Source organism: Hordeum vulgare, chromosome 3H (genome assembly GCF_904849725.1).
Source record: "Hordeum vulgare subsp. vulgare chromosome 3H, MorexV3_pseudomolecules_assembly, whole genome shotgun sequence".
Classification (NCBI taxonomy): domain Eukaryota; kingdom Viridiplantae; phylum Streptophyta; class Magnoliopsida; order Poales; family Poaceae; genus Hordeum; species Hordeum vulgare.
This window is the reverse complement of record NC_058520.1, coordinates 1,629,750-1,651,858: the sequence shown is the minus strand read 5'-3', so window position 1 is coordinate 1,651,858 and position 22,109 is coordinate 1,629,750.

Here is a 22,109-nt window from a genome sequence, read left to right as displayed (position 1 = left end):
AGGCAGATGTGATCTGATTCTCGTGACGGCTAGGGTAGGCGTTAGCCTGCTTATAAAGGCGGCTGAGCGGAGAGACGTGGGCCGAACCCACGTCCGAGTCGGTAACAGCCCACGATTCCCGTGTCCGTTACGTATTCTCCGTTCCTGACCGACAAAAATAAGCACGTAGGTATGAGCTCGGCTCGGCTCATTCCCGCGTCGAGGCATGGCGAGGCGGGCGGCGCAGGAGGAGTGCGCGAGGGCACCTTCTCTTCTCATTCTCCAATAACATGTGGAAGAGAGACCCTTATAAAGGGATCCAACTTATCCTCTACTAGCGGGGTGGGACTAAACTTCCCAACACCACCTTGTCATGGCACCACCTACATGGGCCCTTGGAGATTTTCTGAAATTCTCTTATGGGCCTAAGGCCCACTACTAATTTCAACAATCCCCCACCACTAGTAGAAAACAGGGCTATCGTTCCGCCCTGGCCAGCCCATTAGTCCCGGTTCTTCAAGAACCGGGACCAATGGGGGTATTAGACCCGGTTCGTGAGCCCAGGGGGCCGGCCGGGGCCTCGTGGGCATTGGTCCCGGTTCGTGTAGAACCACTTGTCCCGGTTCGAGCCACGAACCGGGACCAATGGTCCTCGTTGCTGGCCCACAACCATTGGTCCCGGTTCGTGGCATGAACCGGGACAGAAGGGGTGGCTTTAGTCCCAGTTCATGCCACGAACCGGGACAAATAACTTGCTTATATATACCCACCGCCGCGGCAGAGCACTCCATAGTGCTCTGTTTTTTCAATCCGGCGAGGTTTCTAGTTCACCTCCTATGCACATGAGGTGTTCGATGAAATGCCCGAGCCACACTAGTTAAGCTTTCTCCTCTCGAAGCTCGACCTAGGAGCTCCATTTTTTCGAGATTTGTCTAGATTTAGGGGTCCGTCACGCCCCGTCCCCGTTGTCACCGTCGTTGATCGCCCGCGCCGATCTCGTCGCCGGCACCACCGTGGTGAGCCTCTTGTTCTTATCTTATTTATGATACTTGTCTGATTTTCTTACTTTAGATAGATATTTATCTGATTTTCTTAATTTTGACACACATAATTATATGTAATGCACGCAGATGAACCGGCAATGGATGTATAGTGACAGACACACCTCCGAGTACATTAAGGGCGTGCATATTTTTCTCGAAGTGGCTGAGGCAAACAAGCAGAATGGTTTTATGTGTTGTCCATGCAGTAAATGTGGGAATACGAAGTCTTACTCTGACCGGAAAATCCTTCACACCCACCTGCTTTACAAGGGTTTCATGCCACACTATAATGTTTGGATGAGGAACGGAGAAATAGGGGTTATGATGGAAGACGGCGAAGAAGAAGAGGACGAGGACAACTATGTGCCCCCTGAATACGGTGATACTGCAACGGGAGGAGCTGCTGAAGATCAAGAGGAACCAGATGATGTGCCCGATGATGCTGCAACGGGGGAAGCTGCTGAAGATCAAGAGAAACCAGACGATGTGCCCGATGATGATCTCCGCCGGGTCATTGTCGATGCAAGGACGCAATGCAGAAGTCAAAAGGAGAAGCTGAAGTTCGATCGCATGTTAGAGGATCACAAAAAAAAGTTGTACCCCAATTGTGAAGATGGCAACACAAAGCTGGGTACCGTACTGGAATTGCTGCAGTGGAAGGCAGAGAATGTTGTGCCTCACAAAGGATTTGAGAAGCTACTGAAAATATTGAAGAAGAAGCTTCCAAAGGATAATGAATTGCCCGACAGTACGTACGCAACAAAGAAGGTCGTATGCCCTCTCGGATTGGAGGTGCAGAAGATACATGCATGCCCTAATGACTGCATCCTCTACCGCGGTGCATACGAGGATTTGAACGCATGCCCGGTATGCGGTGCATTGCGGTATAAGATCAGACGAGATGACCCTGGTGATGTTGACGGCGAGCCACGCAAGAAGAGAGTTCCTGCGAAGATGATGTGGTATGCTCCTATAATACCACAGTTGAAACGACTGTTTAGAAACAAAGAGCATGCCAAGTTGATGCGATGGCACAGTGAGGACCGTAAGAAAGACAGGAAGTTGAGAGCACCCGCTGGCGGGTCGAAGTGGAGAAAAATCAAGAGAGAGTACTGGGCTGAGTTTGCACGTGACCCAAGGAACGTATGGTTTGGTTTAAGCGCGGATGGCATTAATCCTTTCGGGGTGCACAGCAGCAATCACAGCACCTGGCCCGTGACTCTATGTATGTATAACCTTCCTCCTTGGATGTGCATGAAGCGGAAGTTCATTATGATGCCAGTTCTCATCCAAGGCCCTAAGCAACCCGGCAACGACATTGATGTGTACCTAAGGCCATTAGTTGAAGAACTTTTACAACTGTGGAATGGAAACAGTGTACGTGTGTGGGATGAGCACAAACAGGAGGAATTTAACATGCACGCGTTGCTGTTTGTAACCATCAACGATTGGCCCGCTCTCAGTAACCTTTCAGGACAGACAAACAAGGGATACCACGCATGCACGCACTGTTTAGCTGACACCAAAAGTATATACCTGGGAAGCTGCAGGAAGAATGTGTACGTGGGCCATCGTCGATTTCTTCCGACCAACCATCAATGTCGAAAGAAAGGCAAGCATTTCAAAGGCGAGGCAGATCACCGGAAGAAGCCCGCCATGCGTACCGGTGATCACGTACTTGCTATGGTCAATAATTTACACGTAATCTTTGGAAAGGGTCCCGGCGGACTAGCTGTTCCGTGTGACGCTGGGGAACACGCACCCATGTGGAAGAAGAAATCTATATTTTGGGACCTACCCTACTGGAAAGACCTAGAGGTCCGCTCTTCGATAGACGTGATGCACGTGACAAAGAACCTTTGCGACAACCTGCTAGGCTTCTTGGGTGTGCGTGGGAAGACAAAAGATACAGCTGAGGCACGGGAGGACCTGCAACGTTTGCACAAAAAAGACGGCATGCCTCCAAAGAAGTATGAAGGTCCTGCCGGCTACGCTCTTGCCAAAGAAGAGAAGGAAATCTTCTTTGAATGCCTGCTTAGTATGAAGGTCCTGACTGGCTTCTCGTCGAATATAAAGAGAATAATAAATATGGCAGAGAAAAAGTTTTAGAACCTAAAGTCTCATGACTGCTACGTGATTATGACGCAACTGCTTCCGGTTGCATTGAGGGGGCTTCTACCGAAAAACGTACGATTAGCCATTGTGAAGCTATGTGCATTCCTCAATGCAATCTCTTAGAAGGTGATCGATCCAGAAATCATACCAAGGCTAAGGAGTGATGTGGTGCAATGTCTTGTCAGTTTCGAGCTGGTGTTCCCACCATCCTTCTTCAATATCATGACATACGTCCTAGTTCATCTAGTTGACGAGATTGTCATTCTGGGCCCCGTATTTCTACACAATATGTACCCCTTTGAGAGGTTCATGGGAGTCCTAAAAAAATATGTCTATAACCGCGCTAGGCCAGAAGGAAGCATCTCCATGGGACATCAAACACAGGATGTCATTGGGTTTTGTGTTGACTTCATTCCTGACCTTAAGAATGTTGGAAATATGCCCTAGAGGCAATAATAAATTAGTTATTATTATATTTCTTTGTTCATGATAATCGTTTATTATCCATGCTATAATTGTATTGATTGGAAACAAAGTGCATGTGTGGATACATAGACAAAACACTGTCCCTAGTAACCCTCTAGTTGACTAGCTCGTTGATCAAAGATGGTCAAGGTTTCCTGACCATAGGCAAGTGTTGTCACTTGATAACGGGATCACATCATTAGGAGAATCATGTGATGGACTAGACCCAAACTAATATACGTAGCATGTTGATCGTGTCATTTTGTTGCTACTGTTTTCTGCGTGTCAAGTATTTGTTCCTATGACCATGAGATCATATAACTCACTGACACCGGAGGAATGCTTTGTGTGTATCAAACGTCGCAACGTAACTGGGTGACTATAAAGATGCTCTACAGGTATCTCCGAAGATGTTCGTTGAGTTAGTATGGATCGAGACTGGGATTTGTCACTCCGTGTGACGGAGAGGTATCTCGGGGCCCACTCGGTAATACAACATCACACACAAGCCTTGCAAGCAATGTGACTTAGTGTAAGTCACGGGATCTTGTATTACAGAACGAGTAAAGAGACTTGCCGGTAAACGAGATTGAAATAGGTATGCGGATACCGACGATCGAATCTCGCGCAAGTAACATACCGAAGGACAAAGGGAATGACATACGGGATTATATGAATCCTTGGCACTGAGGTTCAACCAATAAAGATCTTCGGAATATGTAGGATCCAATATGGGCATCCAGGTCCCGTTATTGGACATTGACCGAGGAGTCCCTCGGGTCATGTCTACATAGTTCTGGAACCCGCACGGTCTGCACACTTAAGGTTCGACGATGTTTTATGCGTATTTGAGTTATATGGTTGGTTATCGAATGTTGTTCGGAGTCCCGGATGGGATGAAGGACGTTACGAGGGTTTCCGGAATGGCCCGGAGACGAAGATTGATATATAGGATGACCTCATTTGGTTACCGGAAAGTTTTCGGGCATTACCGGAAAAGTTTCGGGCTCATCGGTAGTGTACCGGGAGTGCCGGGAGGGGTGACGGGGACCATCGAGAGGGGTGTCATGCCCGAAGGGGTCTCATGGGCTATGAGAAGAGATAAACCAGCCCCTAGTGGGCTGGAATAAGTTCCCACTAAGGCCCATAAGGTTTGAGAAGGGAAAAACACAAGGTGGAAAGAGTTTCCAAGTGGGAAGGTGGAATCCTACTCCAAGTAGGATTGGAGTAGGACTCCTCCACCTCAAATTTCGGCCAAACCTTGAGGGTTTGAGGCTGCCTCCTCCCCTCCCTCCCTCCTATATATACTGAGGTATTAGGGTTGATTTGTGACAACTTTGCCACAACAGCCCGACCACATACCTGCACGGATTTTCCTCTAGATCGTGTTTCTGCGGAGCTCGGGCGGAGCCCTGCTGAGATTAGATCACCACCAACCTCCGGAGCGCCGTCACGCTGCCGGAGAACTCATCTACCTCTTCGTCTCTCTTGCTGGATCAAGAAGGCCGAGATCATTGTCGAGCTGTACGTGTGTTGAACGCGGAGGTGCCGTCCGTTCGACACTAGATCGGAGCGGGTCGTGGGACGGATCGCGGGACGGTTCGTGGGACGGTTCGCGGGGCGGATCGAGGGACGTGAGGACGTTCCACTACATCAACCGCGTTTCTTAACACTTCTGCTGTGCGATCTACAAGGGTACGTAGATCGGAAATCCCCTCTCGTAGATGGACATCACCATGATAGGACTTCGTGCGCGTAGGAAATTTTTTGTTTCCCATGCGACGTTCCCCAACAGTGGCATCATGAGCTAGGTTCATTCGTAGATGTCTTATCGAGTAGAAAACAAAAGTTTTTTGTGGGCGGTGATGTGCGTTTTGCTGCCCTCCTTAGTCTTTTCTTGATTCCGCGGTATTGTTGGATTGAAGCGGCTCGGACCGACATTACTCGTACGCTTACGAGAGACTGGTTTCATCGCTACGAGTAACTCCGTTGCTCAAAGATGACCGGCAAGTGTCGGTTTCTCCAACTTTAGTTGAATTGGATTTGACCGAGGAGGTCCTTGGATGAGGTTAAATAGCAATTCATATATCTCCGTTGTGGTGTTTGCGTAAGTAAGATGCGATCCTACTAGATACCCATGGTCACCACGTAAAACATGCAACAACAATTAGAGGACGTCTAACTTGTTTTTGCAGGGTATGCTTGTGATGTGATATGGCCAACGATGTGATGTGATATATTGGATGTATGAGATGATCATGTTGTAATAGTTAATATCGACTTGCACGTCGATGGTACGGCAACCGGCAGGAGCCATAGGGTTGTCTTTAAACTAACATTTGTGCTTGCAGATGCGTTTACTATATTGCTAGGACGTAGCTTTAGTAGTAATAGCATGAGTAGCATGACAACCCCGATGGCGACACGTTGATGGAGATCATGATGATGGAGATCATGGTGTGACGCCGGTGACAAGAAGATCGTGCCGGTGCTTTGGTGATGGAGATCAAGAAGCACATGATGATGGCCATATCATGTCACTTATGAATTGCATGTGATGTTAATCCCTTATGCACCTTATCTTGCTTAGAAAGACGGTAGCATTATGAGGTAATCTCTCACTAAAATTTCAAGACGGAATTGTGTTCTCCCCGACTGTGCACCATTGTGACAGTTCTTCGTTTCGAGACACCACGTGATGATCGGGTGTGATAGACTCAACGTTCACATACAACGGGTGCAAAACTGTTGCACACGCGGAACACTCGGGTTAAGCTTGACGAGCCTAGCATGTGCAGACATGGCCTCGGAACACATGAGACCAAAAGGTCAAGCATGAATCATATAGTTAATATGATTAGCATAGAGATGCTTACCACTGAAACTATTCTCGACTCACGTGATGATCGGACTTGAGATAGTGGATTTGGATCATGTACCACTCAAATGACTAAAGAGATGTACTTTTTGAGTGGGAGTTCTTAAGTAATATGATTAATTGAACTAATTGTCATGAACATAGTCTAATGGTCTTTGCGAATTACGATGTAGCTTGCGCTATAGCTCTACTGTTTTTATATGCTCCTAGAGAAAATTTAGTTGAAAGTTGATAGTAGCAAACTTTGCAGACTGAGTATGTAAAACCGAGGACTGTCCTTGTTGCTGCGCAGAAGGCTTATGTCCTTAATGCACCACTCGGTGTGCTGCACCTCGAGCGTCGTCTGTAGATGTTGTGAACATCCGACATACACGTTTCTGATGACTGCACGATAGTTCAGTACAAAATACTTAATGTCTTAGAAGCAAGGCGCCGAAGACGTTTTGAAACGTCACGGAACATAAGAGATGTTCTAAAGAGATGAAATTGTGATTTCATGCTTGTTCCCTTGTTAAGAGGTATGAGACCTCCGACTAGATTCTTTGTCCACGAAGTAAAGGAGAAAAGCTCAATCGTTGAGCGCGTGCTCAGATTATCTGAGTACGACAATCGCTTGAATTAAGTGGGAGTTGATCTTCCAGATAAGATAGTGATGGTTCTCCAAAGTCACTGCCACCAAGCTGTGAGAGCTTCGTGATGAACTATAACATATCAAGGATAGATACAATGATCCTTGAGAGATTCGCGATGTTTGACACTTGAAAGTAGAAATCAAGAAGAAGCATCAATAGTTGATGCTTAGTAAAACCACTAAGTTTCGAGAAAGGCGAGGGCTAGAAGGGATACTTCGTGAAACGGCAAAGCAGTTGTTGCACTAGTGAAGAGACCCCAGATTAAACCCAATCCCGGGACTAAGTGCTTCTGTTATGAGGGGAACGGTCAGTGAGGCGGAGCAACTCTAGATACTTGGTAGATAAGAAGGCTGGCAAAAGTCGAAAGAAGTATATTTGATATACATGATGTTGATGTGTACTTTACTAGTATTCCTAGTAGCACGAGGGTATTGGATACCGGTTCGGTTGCTAAGTGATTAGTAGCACGAAATGAAAGCTACGGCATAAACGGAGACTAGCTAAAGGCGAGGTGACGATACGTGTTGGAAGTGTTTCCAAGGTTGATATGATCAAACGTCGCACGCTCCCTCTACCATCGGGATTGGTGTTAAACCGAAATAATTGTTATTTGGTGCTTGTGTTAAGCATGGACATGATTGGATCGTGTTTATAGCAATACGATTATTCATTTAAAGAGAATAATGGTTACTCTATTTGCTTGAATAATCACCTTCAATGGTTTATTGAATCTCGATCGTAGTGTTACACATGTTCATGATATTGGTGCCAAAAGATACGAGGTAATGATGATAGTACCACTTACTTGTGGCACTGCCGCTTGAGTCATGTTGGTATAAATTGCATGAAGAGGTTCCATGCTGATGGATCTTTATACTCACTTGATTTTGAATCACTACTCACATGCAAATCATACCACATGAGCAAGGCCTTGTTTTCATTGAGATGAAACAAGATAGTAACTTGTTGGAAGTGATACATTTTGATGTATGCAGTTCAATGGGTGCTGAGGCACGCAGTGGATATCATTATGTTCTTACTTCAATGACGATTTGAGTAGATACAAGAGTATTTACTTAATGAATCACAAGTCTGAAATATTGAAAAGTTCAATTCTGTTTCGGAGTGAAGTTCGTCGTAACAAGAGGATAAACTGTCTACGATATGATCATAGAAATGAATATCTGAGTTACGAGTTTTGGTACGCAGTTAAGACAATGTGGAAATTGTTTCACAGTTCATGCCACCTGGAACATCATAGTGTGATGATGTGTCTGAACGTCATAGCCACGCACTATTTGGTATGGTGCATGCTATGATGTCTCTTATCGAATTACCACTATCGTTTATGGGTTATGCATTAGAGACAACCGCATTCACTTTAAATAGGGCACCGCGTGTTTCCTTGAGATGACACAGTATAGACTGAGGTTTAGAGAAATCTAAAGTGTCGTTTCTTGAAAGTTTGGGGCTTCGACACTTATGTGAAAAAGTTTCAGTCTGATAAGCTCGAACCCAAAGCGGATAAATGCATCTTCATAGGATATCCAAAACAGTTGGGTACATCTCCTATCTCAGATCCGAAAGCAAAGTGTTTGTTTCTAGAAACGGATCCTTTCTCGAGGAAAGGTTTCTCTCGAAAGAATTGAGTGGGAGGGTGGTAGAACTTGATGAGGTTATTGAACCATCACTTCAACCAGTGTGTTGCAGGGCGCAGGAAGTTGTTCCTGTGGCGCCTACACCAATTGAAGTGAAAGCTGATGATGGTGATCATCGAGCATCGGATCAAGTTACTACAAACCTCGTAGGTTGACAAGGTCGCGTACTACTGCAGAGTGGTATGGTAACCCTGTCTTGGAGGTCATGTTGTTGAGCAACAGTGAACCTACGAGTTATGGAGAAAGCAATGGTGGGCCCGGATTCCGACAAATGGCTGGAGGCCATGAAATCCGAGAGAGGATCCATGTATGAAAACAAAGTGTAGACTTTGGAAGAACTACTTGATGGTCATAGGACTATTGAGTAAAGATGGATCTTTAAAAGGAAGACAGACGATGCTGGTGATAAGTCACTATTAAGAAAAGCTCGACTTGTCGCAAAGATGTTTCCGACAAGATCAAACAGTTGACTCTGATGAGACTTTCTCACTCGTAGCGATGCTAAAAGTCTGTTAGAATTATGTTAGTAGTTGCTGCATTATTTATGAAATATTGCACATAGGATGTCAAAACATTGTTTCCTCGACGGTTTCCTTGAGCAAACATTGTATGTGATACAACCAGGAGGTTTTGTCGATCCTAAAGATACTAGCAAGTATGCAAGCTCCAGCGATCCTTCAATGGACTGGTGCAAGCATCTCGGAGTTGGAATATACACTTTGATGAGATGATCAAAGATTTTGGGTTTGTACAAGGTTTATGAGAAACTTGTATTTCCAAAGAAGTGAGTGGGAGCACTATAGAATTTCTGATAAGTATATGTGGTTGACATATTGTGGATCAGAAGTAATGTAGAATTTCTGTAAAGCATACAAGGTTGTTTGAAATGAGTTTTTCAAAGGAATACCTGGATTGCGCTACTTGAACGTTGAGCATCAAAGATCTATGGAGATAGATCAAAAGCTCTTAATAGAAGTTTCAACAAGATGCATGCCTTGACAAGTTTTTGAAGGAGTTCAAAATAGATCAGCAAAGAAGGAGTTCTTGGTTGCGTTGTAAGGTGTGAATTTGAGTAAGACTCAAAACCCGACCCCGGCAGAATAAAGAGAATAGACGAAGGTCGTCTTTTATACCTTGGCCGTAGAATCTGAAGTATGCCATGCTGGGTACCGCACCTGATGTGTGCCTTGACTCTCAAAGTCTGTTGAGAGGTACAGAGAGTGATCCATGATTGAATCACTAGCAGCGGTCAAAATTTATCCTTAGTAACTGATGGACTAAGGAATTTTTCTCGATTATGGAGGTGGTTAAAGAGTTCGTCGTAAAGGGTTACGTCGATGCAAGCTTTGACACTAATCCGAATAACTATGAGTAGTGAAATGAATTCGTATAGTAGAGTAGATATTTGGAGTATTTCCGAATAGCACATAGTAGCAACATCTATAAGATGACATAAAGATTTGTAAAGAATGCACGAATCTGAAAGTTTCAGAACCGTTGACTAAAACCTCTCTCACGAGCAAGACGTGATCAGACCCCATAACTATATGGGTGTTGGATTCGTTGGAATCACATGGTGATGTGAACTAGATTATTGACTCTAGTGCAAGTGGGAGACTGTTGGAAATATGCCCTAGAGGCAATAATAAATTAATTATTATTATATTTCTTTGTTCATGATAATCGTTTATTATCCATGCTATAATTGTATTGATTGGAAACACAGTGCATGTGTGGATACATAGACAAAACACTGTCCCTAGTAAGCCTCTAGTTGACTAGCTCGTTGATCAAAGATGGTCAAGTTTTCCTCACCATAGGCAAGTGTTGTCACTTGATAACGGGATCACATCATTAGGAGAATCATGTGATGGACTAGACCCAAACTAATAGACGTAGCATGTTGATCGTGTCATTTTGTTGCTACTGTTTTCTGCGTGTCAAGTATTTGTTCCTATGACCATGAGATCATATAACTCACTGACACCGGAGGAATGCTTTGTGTATCAAACGTCACAACGTAACTGGGTGACTATAAAGATGCTCTACAGGTATCTCCGAAGGTGTTCATTGAGTTAGTATGGATCAAGACTGGGATTTGTCACTCCGTGTGACGGAGAGGTATCTCGGGGCCCACTCGGTAATACAACATCACACACAAGCCTTGCTAGCAATGTGACTTAGTGTAAGTCACGGGATCTTGTATTACGGAACGAGTAAAGAGACTTGCCGGTAAACGAGATTGAAATAGGTATGCGGATACCGACGATCGAATCTCGCGCAAGTAACATACCAAAGGACAAAGGGAATGACATACGGGATTATATGAATCCTTGGCACTGAGGTTCAACCGATAAAGATCTTCGGAATATGTAGGATCCAATATGGGCATCCAGGTCCCGCTATTGGATATTGACCGAGGAGTCACTCGGGTCATGTCTACATAGTTCTCGAACCCGCAGGGTCTGCACACTTAAGGTTCAACGATGTTTTATGCGTATTTGAGTTATATGGTTGGTTACCGAATGTTGTTCAGAGTCCCGGATGGGATCACGGACGTCACGAGGGTTTCCGGAATGGTCCGGAGACGAAGATTGATATATAGGATGACCTCATTTGGTTACCGGAAAGTTTTCGGGCATAACCGGAAAAGTTTCGGGCTCATCAGTAGTGTACCGGGAGTGCCGGGAGGGGTGACGGGGACCATCGAGAGGGGTGTCACGCCCCAAGGGTCTCATGGGCTATGGGAAGAGATAAACCAGCCCCTAGTGGGCTGGAATAAGTTCCCACTAAGGCCCATAAGGTTTGAGAAGGGAAAAACACAAGGTGGAAAGAGTTTCCAAGTGGGAAGGTGGAATCCTACTCCAAGTAGGATTGGAGTAGGACTCCTCCACCTCAAATTTCGGCCAAACCTTGAGGGTTTGAGGCTGCCTCCTCCCCTCCCTCCCTCCTATATATACTGAGGTATTAGGGCTGATTTCTGACAACTTTGCCACAGCAGCCCGACCACATACCTCCACGGTTTTTCCTCTAGATCGCGTTTCTGCGGAGCTCAGGCGGAGCCCTGCTGGGATTAGATCACCACTAACCTCCGGAGCGCCGTCACGCTGTCGGAGAACTCATCTACCTCTCCGTCTCTCTTGCTGGATCAAGAAGGCCGAGATCATCGTCGAGCTGCACGTGTGCTGAACGCGGAGGTGTCGTCCGTTCGACACTAGATCAGAGCGGATCGTGGGACGGTTCGCGGAGCGGATCGAGGGACGTGAGGACGTTCCACTACATCAACCGCGTTTCTTAACGCTTCTGCTGTGCGATCTACAAGGGTACGTAGATCGGAAATCCCCTCTCGTAGATGGACATCACCATGATAGGACTTCGTGCGCGTAGGAAAATTTTTGTTTCCCATGCGACGTTCCCCAACAAAGAAGATAGGTCTCCCTAAATCGCGGTATGAGGGGAGACTGACTGGAAAAGGCACGCTTGGAGGGGAGACAATAATATGCAGGGACAGATATTCTCAGTCTCAAGCACACTGCACAGTTCTACAGAACTCTACCTTGGTGACCCCTTATGTCGATGAACACAAGAACAGTCTGTGCTCCAAACACCCGGAGCAGTGCGACGACTGGATTACATGTGAACACATCAGGACTTTCAGCAGTTGGTTGGAAACACGTCTCAGAGATGAAAACACTGTTTGTGATGAGTTGTACTCGTTGTCCAGGGGACCATCTTCGACTGTTACGATTTGGAAAGGATACGAGATAAATGGGAATACATTTTACACGATCGCCCAAGATCAAAAGAGCACCAACCAAAACATCGGTGTCCGCTTTGATGCAGCCACCGAGAGGGGAAAGGACACATATTATGGTTACATAGTGGACATATGTGAACTTGACTACGGAGTAGATTTTAAGGTCCCTTTGTTTAAGTGCAAATGGGTCAATCTGTCAGGAGGCGGGGTACAGGTACACCCACAGTACGGAATGACAAGAGTGGATCTGAACAATCTTGGATACACTGACGAACCGTTCGTCCTAGCCAATGATGTGGCACAGGTTATCTATGTGAAGGACATGTCTACTAAACCGAGAAAAATAAAAAATAAGGAAGCGAATACATCATACGATGAGCCAAAGCGCCACATAGTTCTTTCAGGAAAAAGGGACATCGTGGGAGTGGAGGGCAAGATAGACATGTCTGAAGATTATGAAAAGTTTCATGAAATTCCTCCCTTCAAAGTCAAGGCTGACCCAAGTATCCTGATAAATGATGAAGATTATCCATGGTTACGGCGCAATAAGGAAAGGACACAAGCGAAGAAAAAGTGAAGACTTTCTCCACAACTGTTATGATGATACCATCCCAACTTTCAACCTTTTTGTAGTTCATTTGAAATGCATGTTGTAACAGTCAAGTTTCCGTATGAAATCCTGATACTTCGAAAGAGATTGTCCGTTTTGTACACGAAGTGCATCCAGTTTTTGCCGTAACCCTCTCAACTTTCTTGCATATGCTATGTGGATGAAATGATGATACCATGCCAAAATAAAAGAGAGGCGCAATGCTCACCTGCACGTTGCTTAGCTTCAGGCCAACGTGCAGGTGAGCATTGTGCTTCTCCCTTTATCGTCTCTACAATCAGGGCTTATAAACCGCTGCGAGTGCCTCTCGCTTGGCGAGGTGGGACTAAAAAACAGCTGCAGAAAGAATCAACTAAAAAACTCTTTTACCGGTGCATGCCACAAACCGGTACTAAAAGGTGCTCGTGGGGCCCCAGCCTTAAAACCTGTACCAAATAAAATGCCTTTGTAACAGCCTTAGAACTGGTACTAAAGGAATCAACTAAAAAGGTTTTATAAACCTCTAGTATTATTGAAACTAAAATTATATAGAATTTTGTTACAAACTTTAATAGCAAAAAGAATTATCATAAAAGAAAATAAATAAGTAATTAGAATTTTGTTCAAAACATTAAAAGCAAAAAGAATTATCATAAAAGAAAATAAATAAGTAATTAGAATTTTGTTACAAACTTTAATAGCAAAAAGAATTATTGTAAAAGATAATAAATAAGTAATTAGAAACAAAAAAGAAAGCAAAAAAACTGGGAAAAATTAAAATAAAGGAATCAACTAAAAAGCTTTTATAAACCTCTAGTATTATTGAAACTAAAATTATATAGAATTTTGTTACAAACTTTAATAGCAAAAAGAATTATCATAAAAGAAAATAAATAAGTAATTAGAATTTTGTTCAAAACATTAAAAGCAAAAAGAATTATCATAAAAGAAAATAAATAAGTAATTAGAATTTTGTTACAAACTTTAATAGCAAAAAGAATTATCGTAAAAGAAAATAAATAAGTAATTAGAAACAAAAAAGAAAGGAAAAAACATGATTTTTTTTTAAAAAAAGTGCCACCTACAGGGCCACCACGGCCTGCATACGACTAGAAACCCATTACTAGGGCCAGGATGCAGGCCCGTAGTAGGCCCAATAGGCCCACAAGCACAGAGAGTGATTTTAGGCCCGTAAGCCTGCAGTAGAGAGGAGCTCAAAGTGGTTGATTCGGCAGGGCTTATAAACCACTCCGAGCCCCTCTCGGCTAGCGAGGTGGGACTAAACATAGCACCGCACCACGCAAGGCCTTTGGTCCCGGTTGGTGGCACCACCCGGGACTAAAGGGGGGCATTGGTACCTGTTGGTGCAACCAACCGGGACCAAAGGCCTCTGCTTCCTAGATCGTGGCTGGAAGCAGTTCGTCCGTGCCTACGACCTGCGGCACGGGTACTTCCTTGTCTTCAGGTACGATGGCAACGCCACGTTCGCCGTGAAGGTGTTCGACACGACTATGTGTCGGAGGCGCTACCAGGACGACGACGATGCGAGTATGCTCTGGTCTCTTCTTCCTCTCCATTAGGCTATGTCTCACACCCATTTAAAAAAACTTTTTTGCATTTGGCAAGGCTATGGGAGCAGGAGCAGCCAGTACTGACAATGTTGTAAAGGGTAGTAATTGGTCTCTTCTGTTGCTTTTCAGAGATGGAGTTCTTCACGATTATACTTGAGAAATCCTCCAGCAGGCAGGTGCTGCCGGACAATTTTGTGAAGATGTTGGACGGTCATCGGCCACAGAACATGAAGCTGAGGCAGGCCGGCAACGGGCTTCGCAAGCTGTGGGACGTGGAGGTGGCGTTCGACACCGATGGAAGCATGTACCTAGATCGTGGCTGGAAGCAGTTCGTCCGTGCCTACGACCTACGGCACGGGTACTTCCTTGTCTTCAGGTACGACGACAACGCCACATTCGTCGTGAAGGTGTTCGACACAACTACGTGTAGGAGGCGCTACCAGGACGACGACGATGCCAGTACGCTCTGTCTCTTCTTCCTATCCAGTAGGCTATGTCTCACACCCATTTTTAAAATACTTTTTTGCATTTGGCAAGGCAATGGGAGCAGGAGCAGCGAGTACTGCGACAGGTGCTATGTCTACGGCAGCAGGGACTCTGGCTATAGCAAAAGTAGCAGTGACTCTCGCTACAACAAAAGTAGCAGCGACGATGGCCTCGCGATGGTGATCCCACAGCTGGGCGACAGGGCCATGCCAATTCTGATAGAGGAGTACATCCCACAGCCTGGCCTGGGGCTTCGCCGCTCTAAGCGCATCAGGATGATGAAGGAGAAGGTGAAGAAGCAGGAGTGAAGATCTTAAGAACCTGATGGAGCTTTAATCTTTATAGTGTAAACCTTTTAAGTACGATAGTGTTGAACTGCTACTGCACTTTTAAGTATGATGGTGGTGTGTCTGATGAAATTTTGTGCATGCTCATGGATGCTTATTGATGAAAGATAAAATTATTTTTTTATGCTTGCTCATGAATGCTCCTTGGTTGGTGTATATAACAACCTAAATTAACCCTTAAACCAGCCCCTTTCAAAAAAAACTTAGCTTCAGCCAGGTGATGACACGTGGATGCCTTTTGATCCTGGTTGGTGTCACCAACCGAGACTAAAGGCCCCCCTGCCTGGCCTGGCCGCAGCGGCCACGTGGAGGCCCATCTGTCCCGGTTGGTGTAAGAACCGGGACTAAAGTTCGAGGGCATTAGTAACGACCTTTTAGTCCCGGTTTTAAAACCGGGACAGAAGACCCTTACGGACCGGGACAAAAGACATTTTTTCTACTAGTGCACCAAGTCTTCCTAGTCAGCGACATGCAAGTGGAGAAGGCGGCTTCCCAGTCAGGCTCTCATCCCAGCCGTGAAATGAAGGGTCTGCACCTCTGAGCGGGGTATGCAAAATGCAAGTGGGGCAGGGAGGATTTTTTCACTGTTCCAACCTTTACAGGTAAACATAAGCATAAAATGAACTTATTTTAAAAGTATTTTCGGATCTGATCCTTTTTAAAAATGCCAGAGTCCGTAAAATTGCAGCTACACGTAAAACCGCCTGTGTAACATGGCGTTTCTGATCCACATTCAAGCGTGTGTCTAACTCGGGTTGCAGCCCAGGCCAAAACGCCAGGCGTTTCTATCCAGACGCGAAACGCCATGAACCACGGGCGTTTCCACCCATCATGTCTGTCATTGACAGCGCTTGTGTCAGGGGTGGGCATGCCTCCTGGCATGCACCACGAGGGAGGGATGTGCATATGCATGATGATGCAACCAGCGCACAGCGGCGGCCAGCCGGCCAGCAGCAGACGACCAAATCTTTTATTGCTGTACAGGTAGTAGCTGGTGTGTTCATTTACCGCACGCGTGTGAGAGAGAAATTTGCAGCGCAAAGCTGAGTAGGAGTACTAGGAGAACGTCAGTAATGAAAGTACTCCTTGATTCCTTACTAGTTGGGAGTAGTAGTAGTCCTTGATTCCTCACTAGTTGGGCGACAAAAACAAAAGGGAGCTATACGTACTAGCAAGTTCTAGCCCATCTCTCCCCTCTCTATCTCTCCACCAACCCCAACCCAACACAAGGCTGCACCGTGCAGGAGAGGACGAGGGCGAGCTCGTCCCTCACTAGTTGGGCGCTGCAACGCCATTGTCAATGGCGTTTGCTACGTGGATAGCAACGCCAGCACCACTGGCGTTGCTAAGTTTGACTACAAAGACTGGCGTTTGAATGTGGATTAGACTGGCGTTTTTACTTACAGCAACAACGTCACGGGCTCTTGCGTTTTTAAAAGGGTCAGATTCAGAAATACTTTCAAATCGAGTTCATTTTGTTAATTATTTACGTCTTATGGGTTAAAACTGTAAAAAAGTCCGTGCAGGGAAGGCTCTGCACCTCAAGTCCGTCCAGTCCACTCACCACCACACACCCACTTACGGATAAGACGTGAGGTTGCTCCTCGTTTTCCTTCCTTCCTTTCACTTGGATTTTGCTCTTCGTTTTCATTTTTCCTTGGATTCCTTCTACTTCCGTATTGTTGAGTGATCATACTTCCTTCCTTGCAGCTCCAGGTTCGTTCTCTCCGTTGAGTCTTAAACTGCTCATATATCTGAACTGACGCTTATTATCTTATCTGTATAAACATGTAGCTGCTTCTTTTACTATTACATCAGGGGGAAGCAATATCATGGCCAATGGGCCGAGCCGTATGCCACTCCATTTATTGAAAATCATAAAAAGTTTTGAATTCTGCAAACATTTTATGATTTCCTGATCCTTCTTTTGAATTCCTAGAAATTTTATGATTTCATGAACATTTTTTTTATGTTTTGAATACATGATCATTTTCAAATCATGAACATTTTATATTTTCTGAATATATTTTTGAAAATTGTGAATTCTTTTATAATATGCGAAAAGTTTCTTAGAATCATCGACATTTTTGAATCCGTGGACAATTTATGATCTTCTGAACCTTTTTTAATTTCCCAAACATTTTATGATTTTATGAGGATTTTTTCTTAAACTCGAAAGTTTCTTAGAATCATCACATTTTTGAATCCATGAACATTTTTATGATTTCCTGAACCTTTTTTGAATTCCCAAACATTTTATGATTTTATGAGGATTTTTTTAAAACTCGAAAGCTTTTTAAAATCATCAACAATTTTTGAATCCATGAACATTTTTATGATTTCCTGAACCTTTTTTGAATTCCCAAACATTTTATGATTTTATGAGGATTTTTTTAAAACTCGAAAGCTTTTTAAAATCATCAACAATTTTTGAATCCATGAACATTTTTATGATTTCCTGAACCTTTTTTGAATTCCCAAACATTTTATGATTTTATGAGGATTTTTTTTAAACTCGAAAGCTTTTTAAAATCATCAACAATTTTTGAATCCATGAACATTTTTATGATTTCCTGATCCTTTTTTGAATTCCCAAACATTTTATGATTTCATGAGCATTTTCTCTCAAAAAAATTATATTTGGAATTTGATACGGTGCAGTTGCTCACATTTGTAACTCAAAACATGAGCTGTGGAATAAGCGGAGACAGGGAAAGGACGAGGTGACGATGCGCGTCGGGAATGGTTCCATGGTCGATGTGATCGCCGTCGGCACGCTACCTCTACATCAATCTTCGGGGTTAGTTTTAAACCTTAATAATTGTTATTTAGTATCATCTTTGTGCACAAACATTGTATCTGGATCTCGTTTGATGTGAGATGGCTACTCATTTAAATCTGAGAATAATAGTTGTTTTATTTATATAAGAGATATGTTTTATGATCATGCCCCGCTGGTCAATGGTTTATTCTTAATGAATCTCGAACGTGATGTTACACATATTCATAGTGTGAGTACCAAAATATGTAAGGTTGATAATGATAGTCCCACATACTTGTTGCACTGCCGTCTTGGTCATATCGGTGTCAAACGCATGAAGAAACTCCATACAGATGGACTTTTGGAGTCTCTTGATTTTGAATCATTTGACACGTGCGAACCATGCCTCATGGGCAAGATGACCAAGACTCCGTTCTCCGGAATAATGGAGCGAGCACCTAACTTGTTGGAAATAATACATACCGATGTATGCGGTCCAATGAAAGTTGAGGCTCGCGGAGGCTATCGTTATGTTCTCACCCTCACTGATGACTTAAGCACATATGAGTATGTCTACTTAATGAAACACAAGTCTGGGACCTTTGAAAGGTTCAAAGAATTTCAGAGTGAGGTAGAGAATCAACGTGACAAGAAAATAAAGTTTCTACGATCTGATCGTGGAGAAGAATATTTGAGTCACAGTTTGGCATGCACTTAAGTAAATGTGGAATTGTTTCACAACTCACGCCACCTGGCACACCTCAGTGTAACGATGTGTCTGAACATCGTAATCGCACTCTATTGGATATGGTGCGATCTATGATGTCTCTTACTGATTTACCGCTATCATTTTGGGGATATGCATTGGAGACTGCCGCATTCACTTTAAATAGGGCACGGTCTAAGTCCGTTGAGACGACACAGTATTAATTATGGTTCGGGAAGAAACCTAAGTTTTCGTTTCTGAAAGTTTGGGGTTGCGATGCTTATGTCAAGAAACTTCAACCTGAAAAGCTCGAACCCAGAGCGGAGAAGTGCGTCTTCATAGGATACCCTAAGGAAACTATTGGGTATACCTTCTATCTTATATCCGAAGGCAAAATCTTTGTTGACAAGAATGAATCCTTTCTAGAGAAAGAGTTTCTCTCGAAAGATGTAAGTGGGAAGGAAGTAGAACTTGATGAGCTAATTGTACATCCTCTCGAACCGGAGAGTAGCGCGGCGCAGGAAAATGTTTCTGTGGAGCCTACAACGACTAGAGAGGAAGTTAATGATAATGATCATGAAACTTCAGATCAAGTTACTACTGAACTTCGTAGGTCCACGAGACACTTTACGCACCAGAGTGGTACGGCAACCTTGTCCTGGAAATCATGTTGTTAGACAACGGTGAACCCTCGAACTATGAAGAAGCCATGGCGGGCCCGGATCCCAACAAAGGGCTTGAAGCCATGAAATCTAAGATAGGATCCATGTACGAGAACAAAGTATGGACTTTGGTGGACTTGCGCGATGATCGGCAAGCCATAGAAAATAAATGGATCTTGAAGAAGAAGACTGACGTGGATGGTAATGTGACCATCTAAAAGGCTCGGCTTGTCGCTAAGGGTTATCGATAAGTTCAAGGAGTTGACTACGATGAGACTTTCTCACCCGTAGCGATGCTGAAGTCCGCCCGAATCATGTTAGCAATTCCGCATTTTATGATTAGGAGATCTGGCAAATGGACGTCAAAACAACATTCTTTAATGGTTTTCTTTAGGAAGAATTGTATATGATGCAGACGGAAGGTTTTTTCGATCTTAAGAATGCTGACAAGGTATGCAAGCTCCAGCGCTCCATCTATGGGCTGGTGCAAGCATCTCGGAGTTGGAACATTCTCTTTAATGGGGTGATCAAAGCGTTTGGGTTTATACAGACTTATGAAGAAGCCTGTATTTACAAGAAAGTGAGTGGGAGCTCTGTAGCATTTCTCATTTTACATATATGTGGACGACATATTATTGAAGGAAAAAGATATAGAGCTTTTGGAAAGCATAAAGGCCTACTTGAATAAGTGTTTTTCAATGAAGGACCTTGGAGTAGCTGCTTACATATTAGGCATCAAGATCTATAGAGATAGATCGAGACACCTCATTGGTATTTCACAAATCACATACCTTGACAAGATATTGAATAAGTTCAATATGGATCATTTCAAGAACGGGTTCTTGCCTGTATTACAAGGTGTGAGATTGAGCAGAGCTCAATGCCTGACCACGACAGAAGATAGAGAAAAGATGAGTGTCGTCCCCTATGCATCAGCCATAGGCTTTATTATGTATGCCATGCTCTGTACTAGACCTGATGTGAACCTTGCCATAAGTTTGGCAGGGAGGTACCAATGTGATACCGGTATGGAACACTGGACAGCGGTCAAGAATATCCTTAAGTACCCAAAAATGACTAAAGATATGTTTCTCATTTATGGAGGTGCCGAAGAGCTCGTTGTAAAGGGCTACGCCGATGCTAGCTTGGACACATATCCGGATGACTCCAAGTCACAAACCGGATACGTGTATATTTTGAATGGAGGGGCGGTCAGCTGGTGCAGTTGCAAGCAATGCGTCGTGGCGACATCTACATGTGAAGCGGAGTACATAGCTGCCTCGAAAGCAGCACAAGAAGGGATCTGGATGAAGGAGTTCATCACCGACCAATGCGTCGGGCACGATGACTCTCTTCTGTGACAATACTGAAGCTATTGCCATTGCCAAGGAGCTCAGGTTTCACAGCAAGACCAAGCATATCAAGCGCCGCTTCAACTCCGTTTGTGATTACATTCAGGAAGGAGATATAGATATTTGTAAAGTACATACGAATCCGAATGTTGCAGATCCGTTGACTAGATCTCTTCCACGAAAGAAACATGATCAGCACCAGAACTCTATGGGTGTTCGATTCGTCACAAGGTAACTCAATTATGGACTCTAGTGCAAGTAGGAGACTGTTGGAAATATGCCCTAGAGGCAATAATAAAATGGTTATTATTATATTTTCTTGTTCATGATAATTGTCTATTGTTCATGATATAACCTTTGCTAATCACATGTTGTTGGCCTGAAACCCATCTTAGATTGAAGAAGAAGAAAAAAGTCCAAATCAAAAGCATGGCGCTCACGTTAAAGCATAGCATTACATATACGTGCAACTGTTGTTTTAGTGATCTATGAGCCACAGAAGCTCGACAATCTCATCTTCAAGGGTATCAAGACTATCAAAGCTTAATGAATGAGGTATCGTTAAGTGATGAGGGTGCAACAAGCACTAAGCATTTATTTGGGTGGCTAACTGATGGGGAACATTATATGTGAAATAAAAAAAATTCCTACACACACGAAGACCTATCATGATGATGTTCATCTATGAGAGGAGATTATATCTACGTATCCTTGTAGATCGCTAACTATTACGTTATTTTTTATTATATATATATATAAATAAATAATAAACGGGCCAGGCCGTGCCGGCCCGCGTGCCCAACCCTCAGGCCCAGGCACGGCCCAAGGCAGGCTGACCCTTCGTGTTCCGGGCTGACGTGTTTTCGGACCGGCCCAAAAAGCACCGCCGTTTGATCAACTTTGGAATGCAGTATTTTTTATCTTATTTATATATATATATATATATATATATATATATATATATATATATATGATAAACGGACCGGACCGTGCCCAGCCCTCAGACCCAGACACAGCCCAAGACAGACTGCACGCGTGGCACGGTCCGATTAGCCCGTGTCGTGCCTGACCCGTCGCGGTCCGGGCTGAGGTGCTTTCGGACCGGCCC